Below are 16,744 nucleotides of genomic sequence, written 5' to 3'. Positions count from 1 at the left end.
TTTTCATCTTTCCAAAATGATCTATGCATTTGCTTTCATTTGGTGAATCCAAAGGGGGAGAAATATGTGTAATATAATGAGTAAAAGTGTGTTAGACTTGAAAAACCTTAAATAAATCTGCTGGAATCATATAATACTACAAACTTAATCTAAAATCTGAAGTTAAATCATGTTATTAGTGATAGGGGGAGCATATGCATATGTGATATGTATGTATGCTTGTGTGCTTTTGCTTTGTTGTATATTTGGAATATTGGTATCTTGTATGCAAAAGCTTTTTCAGGTTTCTCTATGGATCTTAGCTCATCAATTCAACTCGAGGATGTTGGCTTCATCAATTCAAGGGGAGCTTATTCGCACAAGCAAGCTTGAAGCAAATAATTGACAAAGCCATGTGCATGAAGATCATAGGTGTTTGATGAAGATTGATGAAGATCCACTTGAAGATTAAGTTTTAGTGTGTTAAATCTGAAAATAACATGTTAAATGTAATGTCTTAGTGTTATACATTATGATAGGCTATATCACATAGGTTAGATGTCTTGTGTGCCTTAGTGTATCTCTTTTAATCTGTTAAAATGAGTTTTAACAGGTTAAAAAGGCTTGTTATTTATAGTTTTTGGTATGAATGTATTCAGTCAGTTGAATTATTTTTCAATCGACTTGTTTCACTTAAGTCATGTGAAATTAGCTAACTGTACGAAAAATCCAATCGACGATTTTCACTTAAATCAGACTACATAAGTTGTGTTTTTGCGAGCAGAGGTGCGAATCTGAGTTTTTGAGCACGAAACTTTGTCATTCATCTCTGGAAAGCTCTCTCTCTGCAATACACAGTTTTAACTCATGTTTTGAAGATCTTGGTTGATCTTGGAGGCATTTTGGCTTGTGAGTAGCTTGAAGAACACATGTATGGTTGGCTAGGGATAGACACCATCAGGTTTGGATGTTCTTGTGCCTCTGATTGGTTTGCTTGATGTGATTTCAGGTCTGTAAGTGTGATTCTTGCAGGGTGTGTGTCTAGATTTTTGTGAATCAAAAATCTTGTGAGTTTTGTTGTTCAAAACTGTAATCTTGGTGTGTGATTTGTAAAATTTTTGAATATAGTGGAAACCAAGCTTAAGTTGTCCTGGTAAACTAGATGTAGCTCTGTGATTGAGTGAACCAGCATAAAAACAGTTGTGCATTTCTCTTTCCCTCATCTCACTCTGTTTGAAACTCTCTAAAAACTCAAGAAAACCAAGCAATTTGATCTTTGGTGTGATTTAATGCATTCTTGTGTAATCTGAGGCTATATACTTGTTAAAAATATTGATTGGAACAAGTCTTGTATGTAAAAGATTGTTGTTTGAGTTGAATTTGCGAATTCTGCATTCTGCATAAATCTCTAGTATTTTAGTTGACTGATTTGTCTTTTTAATCGACTGTTTCATAGAATCAAGAACAATTTAGTCTTTTGTTTTATATTTTAATCGACTGAAAGTGTACTGTTCTGCTGCATTTACATCCAACCTTTCCATTCTATTAGATTCAATTGAAAAGAGGGTTAAGCTTTCAAAAACGTTTTATAAAGCCAATTCAACCCCCCTCCTTCTTGGCTAAATTCACCATTTCAAAACTAACAAAAGACACTAACGTTTGTTACTTGAAATACCTAGTTGAGTGACCAATATGGACGTAGCCTTTCAAATGTGCTTTTGTGAGAGTAACCAATTAGCGTTATTTGAAATACTTAATTGAGTGACCACGACCATGTGTACAAAATCTTTCAAAGGAAAATAAATATAGTTGTACACAAAAAACCATTTAAGTTTGTTATTGTTATTGTGTTAGCAGTAAATGGTGGTTTTTCTAGTATAAGCGAATGTTGACTTGGTCAACCAATTAATAACAAATAATAGCATATTGAGAGTAACTATTTACTATTGTGGGAACTACTGAATGAGCCTCTAACCATACGTACAAAATTTTACAAAGAAAAAACAAATAGTTGTACAGAGAAAGCCATTTAAATAACACATACCATATGACTTTCTGCACTTTGATATTTTGTCAACTTTGAAGTGAAAATAGTGGTTTCTACCTCATTAGTAACATGCTTAACAAACTTTGATATTCCAATGTGCAGTTTACTGTGTACAAAATCTTACATAGAGAAAGACATATAATTGTACATGTAAAGGCAATTTCTTTTGTATTTGTTTCTTTGTTTCATAAGTCGTATAAAATTTTTTAACCTTTTCCGCTACTATACGAAACTCCATTTTGGTAACGTTTTTAATGACAATGTCTATACCCCATTTGGTGCAAGGATTAAGTTGTGTCCTAACTGAAAAATTCAATGTGCAGTATTATATATACAAAATATCACACCGAGAAAGACATATATTTGCACATGTAAAGGTAGTTTATTTTGAACATTTTCCTTTCCTACTCTACATAAGGCCTTTTAATGTTTTTCTGATTTCAGTTAATGGTAGGACTTGGTAAAGTTTTTAATGACAATTATGGCCCATTGGGGTCACCCATTTAGTGCTCTCTTGACTGAAACTGAAAAAATTCAAAGTGTAGTGTTATCTGTACAAAATCTCATATCGAGAGAGACGCATAATTATACATGTAAAGATAGTTTATTATGATAAAATACAATGTGCAATGTTATCTATACAAAATCTTATATCGAGAAAGACACATAATTGTACACGTAAAGACAATTTATTTTGATAGTGTTTTTTTTATTACGTAAGGCCTTTCATTTTGTGCTACTTACATGTTTCATTATTTATAAACAATTGGAGTTAATTACAATTGAACTATTTACTAGATGGAAAACACTTGTATCGCAATCAGTTTGAAACTACATGATATTGAGGAAGATTTGGAAAATAAGTGACTTCCTCTCTACCTCTAGAATCATTCAAAATTTTGGTCACACTTCCATCGTTTCTTGCAGAAGAGGTATCTTGTTGCCAAGGAATATGAGTTATCGTCACAAGCAAAAACAAATAGGTACAACGAACTATGAACAAGACTAAAATTTTAGCTAGAAAAACATACCTTCATCCTTCATTGTAGTAACTGTCAATCCATCACTTATGCTTCCCAATCCAATGGTAATAACAAAGTGGTTGCTTAATTTTATCGTGAATTTTAGAAACTAAAATTTTCCAATGCTTGTAACCAAGATAGTGTGTCTGTATGTGAGGGAAAGTTAGGAGTAAAACATTTTTTTTCCTTACCTACATGATAAAAACTGATAGAAAAGTCCATAGTTCCAGAAATAGTAACAACAATGAAATGCTTACCAAGATCACCAACCAAGAGTAAGTGGGACTCCCCTCTTATCCTAGTTCCAGAAGCATCAACATGTTGCACACCTCAATTAAAAGTTAATGCAACTAATTTCAAAAGCAAAAGATATAAGAAGTTTGCAAAGAGATATGATCGTGATTCACATAAAAAAAGAATTTTAGTTAAAAGACATATAATTTATTTAAGGAAAAACTAATTCTCTATTTGAGAAGAACAAATCCTCTCGTTCTTATTCATACTGACAAACCTAAGAGCCATAAATTTTTATCTTAGTCATTGCATGTCAAGACATGAATTTCTATTCAATATAATATTGAATGCCTTCACTATAATGCAATTTTGTTGCCCTATAAAGCCATGTGATGGACTAAGTTCCACAAAACTCTTTTTAATGCCATGTACCTCCTTATACAACCCATATAAGGTTCATCTTTTGAATGGAATACAAAGAAACCACTACTTCATCTTTAGGATTTCTATTTTCAAAATCAATTGAAAGTTTGATTCTATTTGAACTATTCATTTTAGGTTTAAATTTAGTTTTAATTTAAAATTTACATATACTTACAAAGGTTCTAATGTGAACCAAGGTATTCATTTGAAGTAATAGTGTTAAAGAATCTCATCATATATAGAATCATATATTCTTTAATACAAGTACATAACATTCCAAACAAAATCCTCAAAAGACAAGGTAAGCCAAGGATGAAAGCTTTAAACTTGCAAGTATAGAACCTATATTGAAATGCAATAAATTTCAAGATGAATGTGTAAGTAGTCATAAGACTCAACCTAGGGTGAATGTGTTTACTAGCCAACTTAATAATGAAAAGGCCAAATACTTGCGGGCACATCCCTCGCAAAATAGCATTCCTCCCTGGATCGTTTGAAAAGGCTTTAGAGTTTTCATCTCACATAATATGCATATATAATAGCATCCCAGAAAACATGTACAAGCATTAACCAAATTTGGCATGTCTAGTCTGGGCATAGTTAGATTAAAAATTAAAATGTTGTGATAAATAATTTGTAGTCCAATTTCTTATAGATAATATAAAATCACAAATATTGGTAGAAAACAAAGGGTTCAAAAAATATGAATTTAACTTATACAAGCAATACTTGAGGTGTGTATCAAAATATCACCTTTTACAGGTGAACCTTTGAAGTGAGCCAAAATTGCTTGAACTTCATAACAAAATCGTCAAAAACATCAATTTTTTATTTCAGTTCATTGACTCTCTTGACAACAATGAGAAAATAAAAATTCAAAATAAACTTGATCAAATTCTTTCTTTCCTTCCATTGGATCATGGTAGATGACTACAATTTAAAGCATAAGTTCAATTCCTAAAAGCACTTAATATGTGCTTTGTTTAAGCATATTAAAACATACATCGTGTGACAGACAGAAGAATCATAATGTTTTCCTTAATGCAAAATCCTAAAACTATAAGAGAATCGTAAAAATGATATTAATGCAGAGCAAAAATTTAAAACACTGTATTGCAAACAAATCTTGTAGAGTTATACATGAAGACAAAGGAACAAATTTTCCAAAATAAATGAGTACAAATGATGATATAGAGTTATTCCTATTTAACTATGTCATAGTCGAGAAGAAAATGCAAAATGGAACGTATTATAAAAACCCAAACCACACCAATAAAAAATGAAACAGAGAAGGACAAGTATGACCTCGCGTGCTAGCAGCGACAAGGGAAAATTGTCCTCGTTGACGCAACGGCGAGAGGACGCAAGATGCGATTTTCTTTGAGAGCAAGACAGAAGAAGCAAAACCTGGTTTTCTTTGAAAGCAAGAGAGACGACGTAGCTGTCAACATCCACAACAAGGGTTGGTTTTGCAGCGATTATTCCTCTCTAGGCTCGCTAGAAGAGATGAAGGTGATGAGGGGTGTCTCTCACTCCCTTGGCCCCGTCGATATGGAGAAGAAATGGAAGAAGAATGGCCACTAACGGTCGATGTGAAACCCTAGCCCTTCTTCTTTTCTCCCAGTCCCTTCGTTTCCAAACCTCTCTTTTTTTCAAACAATTTCTTTCTTTCACATGCGCCCCACCTCTTCTGAGTTAGTTCAATGCCACGTCAAGTTCAAAAAATTTAAAAATCAAAATCCTAATTCCATGTCACGTGACACATAAACAAGTTAAAAAAAGGTTAAATTTGATGGATTAAAGTATCATTTTCCCTTTCTTAATGTATTATGAACTTGGTTCATCTTCTCAGCAGTTATGTTTTTGTCTCAAAAGGCATGTTAGACATGTGTTTGTTTCAAAAATTGTCATTCATGTGTTTGTTTCAAAAAGCATGTCTACCCCATGTAAGTATCAACTAATTTAGAATCTATAATAACTAACAATCGGTTGAATCAATTTGGTTGAACTCTCCAAAAGAAATTGAACAAACTACTTTTTTTAATTTAGTTTTCAAAATCAAACCATCTCTAAATTGAAATTTGTGAAATTAAAAAAAAATATAATATGTGTAGACAACCATTCAAATAATTTGATAGTTCATATCATTTTAAATCATTCAATTTGATTTCTTGCACTTAAGAGTTGATTTTCCTAATTAAATTATAAAATTTTATTAACTACTTTTATAATTTAGGCCGTTCAGAATATATTTCATCTGCCACTTAATAATGTAAACCATAAGAATGATAGTGCATGACAATACATTAAATATAAATATTTTCTTAAGAAAAGATATCAAAATAAACCTATTGTATAGATTCGACACAAATGTATCTGAACTACATAAAAAATTAAAATGTCATTATTTGAAATAAATAATTTTCTTTTCTTTTGTTTAAAAGATAATGTGTCTCGACTTCTGTCACAAATATTTAGTAACTGATCATAAATTTATAGATAAATAAATATAGTATAAACAGATAAAATAATATATGTATATATATATATATATATATATATATATATTAAATTGGAAAGATGTAAGTTTAAAATGTATTTTTTAGTTAAGAATTGATTGAATCGGTAAAGTACTAAACATTAAATTCAATTAAAACTTGTAAAAACTTTTTTAATTTAAATTTAATTGGTTAACAAATCAAAGTTTTATTATTGCAGGACTTTTCATAGTAGTCGATTGAAAAACAAAATAACAAATTAATTTTTTCATACATTATCACTACAAAAAAAATTAATTTTCATACAGACAAAATTTATATGTAAAGCCCTAATTCCGTATGCAATTGAACAATTCTAACAAATTACATACAGAAAAGAATCCATTTATAAAATAGAGGTACATATACAGGTGAAAAAAAATTCCGTACATAATGTTACATACAGAATAAATCGTATGTAATTGATGAGGAAATTACCTACAAAATAAATTTGTATGTAATTAGGAACATCAAAAAAGTCCGTACTCGCGGGTATCTGTAAATAAAACCTGCAACGGGTAAGCAATGGATATTATAAATGGATACCCATGGATAATGGATATGGGTATTTTTTATACTCGCATGTTAACAGGTGGGTACGGGTATCATAGTATTTGTACCCGTGGATACCCGTACCCGCTATACTTTAACTTAAATTAAAAGAATTAAAAAAAATGATTAAAACATTAACACATTGATTTTGAATGGGTTACTTTTTATCATATGGTTTAAAAATTCTTTCTTTCTTTGTAAATTGTCATTCAACATTATTTAAATGGGTTATTTGTACTTTATTTGACATTTATAAATGTTATGCATTGTATTTTTATTTGAATTTATGATTAAAATGTGTTGTTAAATATTAATTTTTTTTTTGTAAATACTCACGGGTACCATGGATATCCGTGAATATTAAAAAAATATGTTGCTAACCGTATGGATATGGGTACGGATACGGGATGGATATTTATCTAACGGGTAGGGTATGGGGGAGCTACTACCCATACCTTACCCGTCCCGTTGACATCCCTATATGTAATTAATGAGGACATTACATATGAAAATGGATTCATATGTAATAAATGTAGATTTTACCCACCGAATAAATCCGTATGGTATGTAACCGGTGAGTGACATTTTCCATGAAATGGTTAGAATTGTTTATATGTAATGTGTGTTTATAAGAATTTTTTTATATTCATGTAACCCAATTGCAATATAGTTAAAATGAAATAAACTTTTACCAACACTAATTCAAATGAAGTTCAAAATGCAAATATAAAATCAACCAATTGATATTGTAAAAAATAATGCAAAAACGTGAAAACCACCAAACTCACTCAAACATTGTGTTTTATCATACAAGATTTGCTCCAATCAATATATTCAACTTAGTTATATCACCAGATTACGTTAAAACACACACACACACCCCTTACAAAGATTGATTTCATGAGTTTTCTATAGATTTAAATGAAGAACAAGATAAGGTTGATTTGTCTGTATGATTTCATCAATCACGAACTGCACACTATGTAATCTAGAGAGAGCTTTTCAAATTTTTTTCACTATTTTTGTGCTAAGAAATCTCAAGTGTTTTTTCATTCTTTGAAAAACCAGTTAATATAGTTTGATCATAAGTGATTTCAACATGTTGATTTGTCTGTATGATTTCATACACTTACTTCATCAAATCCAAACACTAAGGTAAGTTGTGCTAACAAAAGATACATAACTAGGTGAGAAGAACAATAAAAGAGATTAAAAAAGAAATGAGGTGTGCAATGAAGGGAATAGATTAGTGTGAAATCCTCTTTGTTTTTATGTTCAGAAGTGTGCAGCAGTCTCCAGAAGTGTGCAGCAACATCCAAAATATATTAATGTTTGGACACATTAGTATCAAGAAATAACATCTTACATTTTTCTTCTAAGTTTGAAATTTTAGTGAGAATAAGATTGTTCAAGTGTGAATTTGTTTATTGATTAATAATAATACATGGTGCTCCCCTCCCCAATTGGATTCATACATGCTACTGTCTAGAAACTCAATGTAATACAAAAGAACATTTTTATTCAACATTCGTTCATTTGTTTCTTTATCAATTAAACTTAGGAGCATCAGAGCCATAGGTTAGAAATGTTGCCTAAAGATTAAATTAAAAAATTTAAAATAATATAGAAAAGAAATTGCTGGAGATATCAAGTACAAAGAACAATGAGTCAGAGCACAGTAAAACCATATAAGAATGGTAATGCGGGATAGATCAGATGTCTCAATTTACATACCAGCAATAAAAATGTAGATCTCTTTGTTCTGTTATGGTCTTTGGTTGTTTCATCTCAAACATAGTTGTTTTACCCTCTTTGATGACTCTTTTCCTATGTTGTAGACCAGAAGTGAGGTGTAAGTTACCTAACACACTTGCATTTAAATTCTCTGTCTTCTCATCTTACTTGAATTAAATACATTTTCATTTAAAAGTTTCCTTCCTCTTTCTCAAACAAAAGTTGAATTAAATATATTCTTTTTGGAGGGATTGATCTAACACGAGAGAAGTAAAAAAGTCTACATATTATTGCATAGTTTAATAAAGTTTTACGCTATTCTAAAATTTTCTGAAGATAAAAATAAATTTTGAAAAATTATCACCGAATCTCGTGAGTTTTTTTATATTTCCATTGAATAATTTAATACTATAAAGTATTTGCAAATTACCTCAAGCAATATAACCAAGTGTGTCGGTAAGACAACTATTTCCCAACAGCTTAGAATGTGGGCCGCCGAGAGGCTGGGGCCTTGACATTTGAGGAGAAACTTACAACTTTCAGCCCGGTTTCTAAAAGGGATGAGTTAAGTATGAAACGAGTTTAAATGGGTTAAATCGATCGGTATCGTCATATCTAGTGTCAGGGAATACTTGTGAGGAAATAAAAGGTATTAACCTGATCAAGCATAATTCACAAAGAAGAATCAATGTTTAGTTTTAAATATTTCTAAATTCCAAACAAATAAATTTCAAGCAAGTTCAGCATACTCTTAACTCCTGACAGTCCTTCGTTGGCATTATGGCAAGTGACTCAGCAGCGGAGAATAAAACTCTGCCATCACAACCATTTTCTATAAATACCACACATACAAATAAAACATACTTATAAGGGAAGTAAAATAAGCAAGTTACTTCCACTTTTTTATTATAAATTAACATTTCCATAGATAATTGTAACAACTGTGCGGTAGCAAAGGTTTGGTTTCCAATTCTCAGTCTAATCAGAGCAAAAGGTTATAGTTTAGGAAAGTTGCATTTAAATTTAAACTTTGGAAGCTAGATTTTATAGCATCATCACCTTGCAAGCCAGCAAGTAGAAGCTCTCATAATATTTTTACATGCAAGTTCATACAATGCTTGCAATAAAACAAATAGATCAATTTAACCCCAAAAGTAGACCAGTTACCAATGAACAACAGCCACTATTTCTAAGATTTTAAAACTCAAGCATTAATCAAATATCCTCCCTAACTTGAACTTGGTAACAAATTAACTTGAACTTGGCCTAAAGCAAGAGGGCTTAAAACACGCATTAACTTAGCAATATGATATGCACTATCTATTCATTGCAACAGATTGGGAATAATAAGGATGAAAAACACGCATATCAACTTGATTAAGGCCTTAAGCCAAATAGAACTTCTTCTTAAAAATTATTAAAAGCAAAATATGAACAAGGTTTTTTAATAAGCTGTTAGCAAATCTCATGTTGGTTAAATAGTCAATCAATTTAGAAAATATCTTAAAATGATAAAATGGAACTAGTTTGCCCCCACTTTAAATATAGTAAGTGTTAAACAATCAAACACATTAATACCCTGATTTTATTCATAGTCCTTGCTTTAACCGGGTTTCAAGAATAATTCCAAAAGCATTTTTAGTAATACAACTCTTCATTGACGGACCTTCTCAATGGGTCCACGGCTCCCAAAACCTTTTTTTTTATTTTTAAATTTTATATATTAACAAGTTTTAAAGATTTTTAAAATTTTTGAGTTATATACAACATATATTAAAATTTATGAAAATTAAATTAGATATATTTTTATTTATTTTATAAAATGTAACATTTAATAATGTTAATAAATCAAATATAAAATCAAATATAATAAAGAATAAAAATATCTATTAATATATTTTTTATTTTCTTTTTGTTGTCTTTTGAGATTTCACATATTGTATTTACTTTTCACTTGTATCTTCTTCTGTTTTTAAGAAAAAAAAGTTAAACATAAACTCACTATTTTTGCTCTCATCTCTCATATATTTTTTCTATTCTTAAAAGAAAATCTTTCTTTCGTCTACCTTGATAGTGAAATATTAGTCCAATACTTAACATTATTTTTTTATTTATTTCACGAGTCTTTGTATATCATTTTTCATGAATATAGAAGAAAAAAATAATACATTTCATGTGTTTTTTCATAACTAATTTTTAATTGTGGATTGATACCAAAGTTTTCTTTTAGTAATTATTTCTCTTAATTTTTATTAGGTATTTTTATTAGGTTGTGATAAATTATTTTTAACTTTTTTTAAATAGGTGTATATTAATGAAAAATAAAAAAATAAATTTAATTTTTTTTAAAAGTAATAATAAAGAAGTATATCAACTCATCTTCTCTGTGGTCATCCTCTCCTAGTATGGTAATGATTGTGTTTGTAAAATACACTCAAACACTTAAATCAATCAAATATATCAACAAGTAATGTAATAATTAATGAATTAATCAAAATATGTTATTTATATTACTGTTAATAATAGACCCTAAATTATCATGATTAACTGTGAATTATTTTGAGTAGATGAGTTGCGTGATGTGGTTTTAATCGAAAATTGGAATAGGCCGAGTACATGAGGACGTAATAGTTCAATATATAATCGGCCAAGAACGGATCCCACACCGAGAGATATATACTTGGTATATTGAGTACCCTTTTATTTCATAACACACCACCACAAACAAATCCCTTTTTTCCTTTCCCATACTAATTTCTACCCTGTGCTCCCCCTTTGTGTTGTCATAGATTTTTCAATGTTCTTTAATTTTCAATATATTCAAAATTTACCCATTAGTAAAAAATTATGACCCCTAGATTAGGCTCGATCACGTTCAGCCAATTTCTTTGAACTATCTTGAAAAGAAATTGAATGAACTAATTCTCTTAGTTCAGTTTTTGAAATCAAAACATCTCTAATTTAAAATAAATTTGTAATTTGTGAAACTAAAAAAAAATATTTATTTTAAACCATTGAATTTAATTCCTGGTATTTAAGAGATGGAAGCTGGGATTAGAAGTTACTTGTCTTGGGGATTTGATTGTCACAGCAGAAGGCAAGAGGGAACTAAGATTTGAAGTATTTTAACCGTTGAATCTCACAAGTAATGATGATCGCTTCTTTGATTTCCAACACAAGAGATGATCCAAGGAAACACAATAACCACTTGAAGAATGTATCATTTGTGACAGTAGCCCAATCCAAATCACTGAAACCTTTAAGTTGTACACTTAGATTACTTGGAAAACACGGTCCTTGTTTATAAGTTATTTGGATTGAGGTGTAGCAGCTCAACGCGAACTTTGTCAACCCCGGCTTCACCTAGATCCAACCTGAACCACTTATTTAATTTGATCTCGGCCCAAACCTCTCTATCTTAACCAAAGATTGATTCACATACATTAGTTTATGGATTCACTTTGACCCATGAGACTTTTGTTCTTCTTTTGGTTCTCGGGATTTTTTTTGTGTGTGCTTCTTTTACCATGATCTATATAAGTCAGGATTATGTCATGTGGGTTAGACTAAATTGACAACTCTAATTATAATGATTAAAATTGGAAACGCGTAAAGATTGATTCGGAAATGGTCGAGAAAATGTACTTAAAAACTTTATTTAAATAATTTTTAGGAAATCTTTCAGTTTTTGAAATATATGTCATATAAAAATATATAAAAAAAAATTAGTTATTATTTAGATTTAGGAAATCAAGATTGTGATATTGTAAATATTTTATATACTTAAAAAATTTTATTCTATAAATAGAGTACATATGAATAAAAGGAAATAATAAGTTTGTCCATATAACATCTCTTATATATCCAAAATATATTTTAAAATCCCTAAAAATTTCAATAGTGGTATGAAGAGTCATTGTTCATAGGGAAAATAGAATGAAATTTCTCACAAGTCATTATTCTAATAATTGATAGTGAAAGTTATAATCTATGAGTTATGAGAATGTAGACTCACTACAAAAAAAAATCAATTTTCCAATGGCCAAAATCCATATGTAAAACCCCAAATCTGTATGTAATTTATCAATACCAACAGACTACATACAAAAAAATCAATATGTAACTATCGTATGTAATTTTATGTACAAAAGAATTATGTATGTAACGTTACATTGATAATTGTCATTATTATTGTTTTTATTATGTTTATTTTTATCTTTTATTGGTATTTTTATTACTTTTTTAAATAATTAAGATTTGGAAAAATGAGTATTTGGAATCTCATAAGATTAAAGAATATATCAAAGATTATCATTTAGTTACAATTTATTCAAGTACATTTTACAGGCCTAGTCAATTTCGCTCAATTTGTCAAGTTTGAGTTGTAGGATTTAGTACTTAAACATGTTTTCACGAGGATTTTGATAATCTTACATGTTTTCATGACTGTAAAACGTTTAATGTGATGGAGAGATGTTTGTGAATACATAAGAATAAAGTGAATGAAATCTAGTTTTGACAATTATAAATACTCTATGTTAAATTTTTTTTACGCACTAACTGTTTGATAAAATTAAAAAAAAAAAGAGTTTATTGTGTTCTTTTTTAATTTTGTTGTCTAATTAAGTTGTGAATGACGAGACTTTCCAATTCTGTTGGACTTTCCACTTTATTATTTGTACGATTTTACATACGTAACAAATTTCGTATGTAACGTTATATACAGAATATATATGTCGGTAATGTGACGTGGAAAATCATCCACATATAATGTTTTTACATACGAAATGTTAAATATATATCAATTAAGGGTATTTCTAATGAAAAAGTGCCATATTACATGTGGAAATATGATCTATATATAACAGATGAGTACATTACCTAAAGAATAAATTCCTATGGAATTTTGAACTTTACATAATGGAATATATATGAAATTGATTTGAACTTTACCCACAAATTAAATTTGTATGTAACCGTTTCCCATTGGGTTCATGTTTTCATGTTTTCCATCAGAGCTTGAGCTACTCTCTTCAATTTGGAAAAAAAAACCCTAGGATTTCAGAAATGAGAATTTTGAACCTGCAAATAACAAGATCGATCGGTCATGGGGAGAAACATGGGGAGAAACAATGAAAGGGGTTAATGTAACAATAAACACCAACAAAAACCTAAAATAAAACTTACTCCAAGCTCCAATTTCTCATTGGGTTCCCTCGTGAATGTCAGATGAGCTCCAATGAGAGAGAGATGCGAGAAAGGCAGTGAGCATTTACAATAACCTTCCAACCAACGAGAGGAGGAGAGCAACCTAAGTAAATAAGAAAAAGCTTCAAACCAACGAGAGAAATAGAAACATAAGCAAATGAGAGAGTTCGAACAAGAGAAGACACAAAAATAAGCACTGACTAGCAAAAATAATTTTAAAAATAATTTTTTTTAATATTTTATTTATATTTAAATTCTGTGTGAAAGATATGTCTTCATTTACATACATATATTAAATATCTGTGAAAGGAAAAAGTGAGGGTAGAAGTAGAGTGAAATTTGTAATATCCCATTTAATAGTTTTTACACTACTAAATAAAATATTATATCATGATAATCCAAAACAGATAGTAGGAAAGAGACTGATATATATAAAATACCAATACAGTCATCCAAAATAACTATATACGAACTAGTTATATTTACAGCCAATACTAGAAAAGGGTTAACAAAACACCCAAGGTTTAAATGGAACATGGAATAGAAACTACTACTAGATATCCACTGCCACAGATCAACTCCTATCCAGGAGGGGAGTATCTTCACCTGCACTTGTATCTGCTCACACCAGAATAGACGATCATTGCAAAAAGAGAAAAAACACAGAGGGAACAAACATAGGCAAGAAGGGTAAGCTAACTTAATTAAGAGAATTCATGTAGTTCAATAATAATTATAAATCAGAACTTATCACATCCGTCATAATTAATTAAGCTCCCATAACACAGTATAATATACATGACTCTATACTCAATATCCCGATTATGTAAGAGACATTGGAGCTCTTGGTGGCTTGCACATGTGACGGTTCCCAAACTCTACCGAGTTTGGACACAAGGGGTTATCACCCAACCGCTCACAGGGTAAGTCCCCTTCGCGTCTAAAATTGATCAAGTCCAAAGACTAGGACCTCCTACTACTCCTCACGACATAATTCATTTTGCTCTACCTAAACATGAATGATTATTGGAGTTTCAGGATACCAACCAAATTAGGAGTCTTCATGTCCTTACACATACACTAACTTATTCTCTAGCTCTAGAATTTCCCTTGAAATTCTAGTGCAACCACACCTTCTGATGATCTGATTTCATACAATTCCACCACATGTACTACCAGTCACAATAATCCAAGCATAGTATGAACAAACATCACCTTATATCATTTATTATAGCTTCCAATAATTAAAACAAAGGAATAATCAAAAATTCTGCAGAGGAACTCGCTCAAGCTAGACGGTCTCGCTTGGGCGAGAGGGTCATCCTCGCTTAGGTGGGTCACTATCGCCTGAGCGAGACTCAAACAGTGGGCAACTCTAAAACTGAGCGAATTCTCGCTCAGGCTAAGCTGTTTCGCTTAGACGAGAGCGTCTCTCGCTCAAGCGAAATCAGCTCACCTAAGCGAGACCTTGCGCAGTTGCAGGGGTGATGAAGGATTATCTTGTTTCCTTTTAGAGTTATGAATATGGTGAAGTTGTTTAAGAAAGATTTTTGAAAATTCCCGCTGGACATTAAGATAGCATGCTATCTAGATGTGAATGTTCATTTCTCAAGCTCATGAAAGGAAGAAGAGAGTTGGATTCAAGCTTAAACACACACGGCAATAACAACACTAAAGAGCAAAATGAAAGAAGAAACAATAAAAATGGAAAGCATAGAAGATGAAGAATGGAAGAAGCACGCCACTCATAGGGGTGGATCTAAGCCAACCAAGCCCTAGAGATGAGTGATGGTGCCGCCACTTGCAAGCAAGATAAGGCAAAGGTAAGTTCACTTCTAGGAAGGAGAGCTCACGAAAATTGGTGGTTGAATGCACAAAGTTTATAACAAAATGATCAACCCTTTTACAAGACAAGGAGCACCCTTTAAATAGGAGTTCATAGGGGTCCTTTAGCAAATACAAAAACATGAAAAATGATTAACTAGCAAACCCTAAACCTCTTGACCAAGTGAAGGGAGATGATTGGTGGAGGCATTCCCATGAGGATTCTATGCCAAAAGAGGAAGGAGACCAAGTGACCTTCTAAGACATAAACCACAAAGGCAAGAGGAGACAAGGTACATGTCTACTTTTGCTTTTGCTTTATGCTTTTTGCTTTCCTCTCTCTTCCACTTCATCCAAGTGCTCCAATCACCAAGTGCCGCCTAGCCATGCTCTACTTTCTCTTAATTACCTACAAAACAAGACAAACAAGGATTAGTATGTTGGTTTAAGTTAATCTAATCTTGGTCAAAGGTCAACTTTGGATCAAAGTCAACAAGTCAACCAAAATAAAACAACTAGAAACCAACTTAGGGAATTCAAACTAAAGTAATGCAAAACAAAGATAAAGGTGATGGAATAAAAGACTCCCCTCTAGACATGCTTCTAGTGATCCTTCTTGAGGGAGCTTCTAAGGAGGTGGTCATGCCTTCATCAAGGGGTGAGTTCCTGGTGTTTTCGCTCAGGCGAGAACTGCTCGCTTGGGCGAAAATATCAGGTTCCCAATCTGTTTCAACATGCAACAACACAAGGTTTTGCACAATCCACTCATACATTCAATCACATCGTTCAAGCTCTCATACAACACTCAATCATGCAATTCAAAACCATTAGAAAGACTTCTATGCAAAAAATTAAAGAAAATTGACTAGCTTCCTTACCTTTTGAAATCACCAAAAAGCAATACTGTTTTTAGCAATGGAACCCCTCAAATGCATAACCTAAGAAACTGGAATGTATGAACTTAGAGTGAGAATAAGGCTTTGGTTAGGTTTTAAAGAAGGAGATGCTCCAACATTCGGATTTGCAGAGAAACGAAAAAGAATTAAAGTGGACTTACGTGAATGGGAAGGAAGAACGACTTGAGGGAGAAGTTTTGTTCCAATCTCAGTGAGTGTTGCCGGCTGCAACAAGAAGAGAGGGTGGATCAGAATGGGAAATTCAGTTTTCTGGTTGGAGAGGAATGG

This window comes from Vigna unguiculata, chromosome 9 (assembly GCF_004118075.2).
Source record: "Vigna unguiculata cultivar IT97K-499-35 chromosome 9, ASM411807v1, whole genome shotgun sequence".
Taxonomy (NCBI): Eukaryota; Viridiplantae; Streptophyta; class Magnoliopsida; order Fabales; family Fabaceae; genus Vigna; species Vigna unguiculata.
This window is presented reverse-complemented; position numbering follows the sequence as displayed.